This window comes from Emys orbicularis, chromosome 9 (genome assembly GCF_028017835.1).
Source record: "Emys orbicularis isolate rEmyOrb1 chromosome 9, rEmyOrb1.hap1, whole genome shotgun sequence".
Lineage (NCBI taxonomy): Eukaryota > Metazoa > Chordata > Testudines > Emydidae > Emys > Emys orbicularis.
The window spans coordinates 27,462,568-27,469,059 of NC_088691.1; positions in this window are offsets into that span (position 1 = coordinate 27,462,568).

Here is a 6,492-nt window from a genome sequence, read left to right on the forward strand (position 1 = left end):
CAATTCCTATACCTTGATCCGAAGGCAACAAGATTAATGAGTAACGTCACTGCGTGGCATCTTCACATACCCACGCTAGGGAACCAAAATCATTTGATTTAGAGGAAGATTTGGAAACTGAGTGATGAAGATTTAACCTGACTTTAAATGCGGTTTTGCAACTCCTTGATTTTATGAGTACTCACATTGTACTGGACGTTGCATGAAGGAGATACAAGTGTCACATTTGAGCGTGCCGCCAATAAAGGATTTAGAGTACAGGACATTGCCAATTACTTCACATACTCTAGAGCCGGTCATGCTGAACTTCAGCTATCAAGACTTGTTTCTTCTTCTCCTTGTCCTGCAAGGCTTGATTTGTACTAGGAGTATGGACTGAACTTAGATGATATTTCACAAGTTTTCTTAGCAATTCTTGTTCTATTCCTGCAGTCAAACATACAGCCTTGCAGAAGAATTACAGGTTATATTTGTATATTTTATTTAAGCAGAACACTTTATGATCTGCTTCAAGATGGAATCTCACATACAATACTCTATCCAGGAGATCAGGCACAGGTTCCCTAACAGATCTCCCTTATCTCTGTTGCTTTCTTGTCCTGGGCTCATTCCACGTAGCTGCCAATCTTCCTTCTATTTACTGGTCCAATATTTTGAATTCATTCTCCTGCCGCAGCTCTCTCATTACAGAGCAGGATGAGATCCAGGCTTCTGACACCTTCCTCTGAAGCATGTGGTGCTGGCCACTCTCAGAGACAGAATACTGGACTAGTTGGACCTCACACCTGATCCATTATGGGAATTCTTATGTTCCTATGTCCTCTGGGGGCATCCATTTATTGTACATCTAGTGAGTCTACTAGAAGACCAGAGACCCTGAAAGAGAGTTTCCAGAGTATAGGAGGGTGTTGCAGGCAGGAATCTGTCAGGGACTGTGGGTATGCAGACACAGGAAGGGAGCTGCTCGCTTTGCACTCATATCTGTCAGTGTTAAAACAGCCCCCAAAAGCATCAGTATTTCTTCCAGTTACTGTAGGAGCCAAATTCTTAACCTTTTACTCCAGCAAAGCTTCCATTGATTTCATCTGGGTAAGGAATGCAGGATATTGCCCATAATAAGTAAATAAGACATAGTCTACATACAGTTTTTGTACCAGAATAATTTTCAGTTATACCAATACAACCCCTAGTATGGATGGTGTTATATTGGTATAAAGGTATATTATACCCATGTAGCTTATTGTCCTTCCCTTATAAGAATAAGCTATACCAGTATAAAACACCTCTATATTGGTACAACTTTGTCCACACCAGGGAAGTTGTATTATGCTAACTGTGACATTACATCCCATATTCTTCATAGAAACATTGATATGATATATGGCAATACTAAGATATGTTTCATGCAAGATGGGTCATGTGAGGTATCATTGAAAAGGTTATGATCTACTGAATGTGTTTATCCAATTTGTCTGCATGTATCATTTCTGTGTCTGAGGTTAGGAATATTGACTTTGTAACAATTACAACTGTGTGTATTTGGGGGAACGCCCACCAGACAACAGGCAATCAGCCTGAATGAGCCATTTAAGAAGGACAATAGAACTTTGAAGATACTAATCTCCCACCATCCTGAGGAGCTTCCTGGGATGTTGCTTTGACACTTCAGGGTCATCTGATGATGTCACCTGGCACATAGTACAACCTTGGACACTGCTGGTATTTTTCCACTGGAAACAAAGGGTTCCCGCCTTATGTAAATTTGATTTAAGGCTGGGGAGTAAGGTAACCAGGACTTTTCTCCATTGCCTCCCTGTCCAAGAAGGAAGATTGCTAAAAAAAACACCTGAAGGGAAAGGCAGGGACTGAGTCCAGGCTGAGATAGAGATCCAGTCTATAAAGAGAAATAACTGGCACTCTATGCTACAGGAACTCTGCAATCTCCCTAAAACAACATTTAGGGTGAGAACTTACATTTTGTAACCTATTTTGTGAGTGTATTAAGCTTAGTTTGCGTGTTTTGTTTTATTTGCTTAGTAATCTGCTTTGTTCTGTTTGCTATCCCTTATAATCACTTAAAATTTACCTTTTGTAGTTAATAAACTTATTTCTTGTTTATTTAAAAACCCAGTTTGTGTAATTCATATCTGGGGCGGGGGGGAGAGAGGAGGGGAAGCTCTCCACATTGAGGGAGGGGGTGAATTTTTATGAGCTTGAGCTGTGCAGATCTTGCTATACAGCACAAGACAGTATTATTTTGGGTTTACACCCCCAGGGAGGTGTGCACGTGAGTTCTGGGTAAATTCCCAAGCTGAATCCTCCCTCACAAAGATGATTTCAGTTTGTGTCTGCAGCCGGGTGTGGCCTTACCTGTGTGTGGGCTAGAGAAGGCTTGAGGACCTGGCCCAGTAAGGACAGGGTGAGGAAGCCCAGGCTGGTGGAATGAACAGGCTCAGTGGAACCACAGCACATCAGGTGGCATCCCACATCAACCCATCACTAACTATCCAGTATAGTTAAAGCTGAACAACTTTTGTGTTTAGACAAGTTCTAAGTAAAACTTTTATTTTTATTTCAATGCGTGGTTAAGAGTAAGTTGGACATAACACTAGAAACAAGAGCATGGATTAGACTGACTAATTGATCTCAGTGTGGTCAGTGAATAGGACAAAAGATTAGGAATTGGGAATCATTAGTTTGTTGTGTGACTGTAGGCAAAGCAAAGACTCCTGGTGCTCAATTTCCCTTTCTAAAATGGGGAGAGTGAAACTTACCCACCTCTATAGCATGCTTTGAGGACTATCGATGAAAAGTACTATAGAAGTTCTGAGTATTATTCTTACTATTTACCAGTTCTAATTTCTACATTGATATGACAAAATGTATGTGATTTAACCAACAAATACCATTGTATATAATGATCATTCATACAGATCAATATTCTTTTAAACATTTTACTTGTATAAAATATTCTGTCTGTGTTTAACTTTGTGCACACTTAAGTCAAGTCATGGTTACAGGAGCACTTAGTCACTTTGCAATGACACTGGATTCAGAGTATATACATTGTTTTACAGTAAACACAACACAGCCATTTCATATTTAACTCGTATTATCTTGGAGGAATGAAATCATACTGACAGTCTAGTTATACTTATTCAATGGGGACCCAATCCTAAACAGAAAAGCTTTGTCTACTTGAAATTCTGCTGCAGCTTGATGGAGCTCAGGAAAAGAATCTTCAGACCCTACATGTGATGCTGATCTAGAATACTCAGGTACTTGGCTTGCAGACAGATCTTGCTGGATATTGGGGGCCAGACAGTGCTTAATTTCTTGCAGGGCTTCCTCTAGGCTTGACACTTCACAGCCCCAGCACCTCTGGGCGTGCTGTGTCAGTTACGGAAGTTAAAAAATTTTTTTTGCTTGAGCCCAGACACCTCTTTCATTACAAATTAAGCACTGGGGCCAGGGTACTGGAAACACCTGCTGCTTCTTACTGTGTGTAGTTTGTGCTGTGAAGATTTGCACTATACTTGGAACCACTGCTTGCTTTCCAATGTGCAGCAAACACACCCACTTTTCATCCCCCTCATGTCTTCTTGTACACACCTGTGACATAAAAATCATTTATTTAGCACACAGAGGGCTGGGGAATTCTCCTTCACAGATAGATCCCCTACAGATGGGAGGTTCCCCCACCACCATTTCCCAATAATTGTTTATTTTCAATTGCATTTTGACCTTGGCTGACTGCAAGAGGCACTTAAGGATTTAGCCTTAGGTGAGTAAATCTAAGTTACTTAATATACATACAAGGCTTCATGCTGACTATAATTTTGGATGTTAATACAGTACCTTCAGCTGAAAAAGGTGATGAATTCAAAAAGCAGGAATTGTCATTACCTGCTCTGCCAGTTGTTCAGTAGTTTTCTTAAGAAACTCTTCAAACCCCTTGTAAACAGGGTCACCTCCTCTCAGGGCACCTTAATAAGACTATAGAGAGTTCAAAAGTATAAGAAAGTTCCCATTCTTGGGGTCTACTTTAAGTCCAAAGGAAAGTCTCTTTTGCCCAGTCCCCAACAAGGCCTAGGTCCTCCTACCTGCAGAACTGTCCTCTCTGGTTCTCTGCTATCTTCTCTTCCTCACAAAGGAGCCCCACAGTCTCCTCAAGGCTGTTTTAATCCCAATCAGCTGCAGCCCTCACTTAGCTGATTGCCTTCCTCTTTGTTTTATTCCTCTCCAAACTGAGAGGGGACAGCAGGCACCCATCCCCTTCTCTTCAGGCACCTTCTCTCTCAAAGCCCATTCCTTATCTATGCTAGGCCTGATTTGGCCACTTGACCCTCCTCATTCTCCCTACTCGGGGAGGAAAGTTGGTTATGTGACAGATGGGGCTGGGCCCATCTCCTCTTAAAGGGGCCAGCCACCATTTGACACCTCACCATGAGCTCTGATACTTTTTGGCCAATAGGATGAATGCAGAATTAGAGTTTTGTGGCCAGATTTTGCCCTCATTAACACCCAGCCAACTTTATTGACTTCACTGGGTTTTTACAAGTTTTCATGTATATAACTAAGAGGAGGATTTGGCCTTCAGAATATGCACACATACACATGCTAATACATACTGTGTACTGACTTTGTGTATCAGTGAACTTCCAGATTTATTGTTTCTCAAGGTAAACACTGACTTCAGTTTCACCGTGGTGAATATTTACACCTCAAATCAATAAATATTGATGCTCTCTTCCACAGAAGTCAATATCTGCTTAAAATATATATATGGCGAAAATAATCAGTAAAAGCAAATCAAAGTCATTAATAAACATTGCATCATAAGTGAGGTCTGTCCTCCAAAAATAAGGGATACTTTATTATCTGTGCCTGTGAGAAATAACAGAATTGTTTTCCCCTAATATTTTATTATTATTTTAAAGATGACGTAGTATATTTGATTGAGTTGGAGCTACTTAATATGGTGAAAGATAGAGGCATTCACTTAATTACTGTACAAACACTGATCCTCCAGTTTGGCTGAGCTATAATCAATACATGATTAGAGGGCAGGAGAATCTAATCCTGTGGCCATCCTACTTCCAATCCACTTCCTAGCATGTTAGAGCAGCCTGTAGGCTGCTCTGTCTTGCAGCATCTGCCAATAGCCCCCCAGAGGCAGCTACAGCAGCTAGGGATCAGGTGGGTGCAGAAATATCCCCCACACGACTCTTACTTCCTCAGGTATGCCTCCTGTGCCAGGGGCCAAGAGAAGGCAAGACAACTCTATGCTGCCTAAGGATTCTCCTGTGCAAGGGGAAATCATCCAGTGGCTGGTTAATCTGAGTTTATAGCTGCTTGACATTGCTATAGCAGCACAAAAACAACTAGAGCATACTAGTAAATCTAGCTGAGAGTCTGCAACAAGCTGTTTACTCATTAACAAACATTTATGCTTCCTGTCAGTGGCTTTGTGTGGTCCAGAGTGCAGAAATATTGTGTGAAGCAGACAAGGACAACCAACAGAAAGCTCTACATCCCCTCTGTGCCACAGAGCTATGCTCCAAGAGAGCTCCATCCATGATAACTTCGGAGGGAATATTGGAAAGGTGTGGGATTGTATTTGGGTTTAGGAGTGACCGATGGAAACCTAACTCTGTAGCTCCAATAGCTACGCAGGGAGCTAGCAGTGACATCAGAGTGACTCCTCAGTCAAGTCACAGCATGCAGGGCAGGATTTCATCTCTTTCCCCAGCTGTTACAGGACCTCCTTTGCACAAAACCAAATTCCTTGAGCTTTGCACAAGGAGGACAATTTGACCCCTAATAGCTAAAACACCAGGGCAAAACATTTATGTCTGTGCAGTCCCATTTCCTGCCATGTGGCTCCACAGTTCTAAATCAGACCAAAATTTGACTGGGAATGTTTTAGCAAAAAATATATGGAAATCTCTCTCTCAGATTTCTTGAGTATGAATGTTTTTCTCTGGAAATAACATTTTGAAGTCAAGAGGAGGTTAGAGGTCCAAGCAATTCTATACTTTGCCTCTGATAGAACAGCTCTCCAATTGTCTCATCACAGGTGGATAATAGTTTACACTGAACTCAAATTCAACTGGTGAGGACGTATTCTATTTACATATGCAGTCAAATTAGTTTAAATTGCTCCAGACTTCAGCATTGTCGATGTTTGAGGAGGTAAGCAATAGCACTTTGCTGATTCATCATAATACTCTACTATTTAAATCAAAACATGACGCAGGATCTTCTTCTTTCATGTAACCATGTAATTAAGTTTATATGCTGTGTTGTGCACATTGCACTGGACTATGTGTGTTTCCAATACTGTCTAATGTTGCTATGGGCTGTATTTAGAAGGATAATCAGGTTTATGACCCCAGATTCTTTCCTGTTTCTCAAGACAGCAGAACTGAACTCACTGTGCTTTGTTCTTTGAATTATCAGCTTCTTCCCCACTTTACTAAATTACTGTAC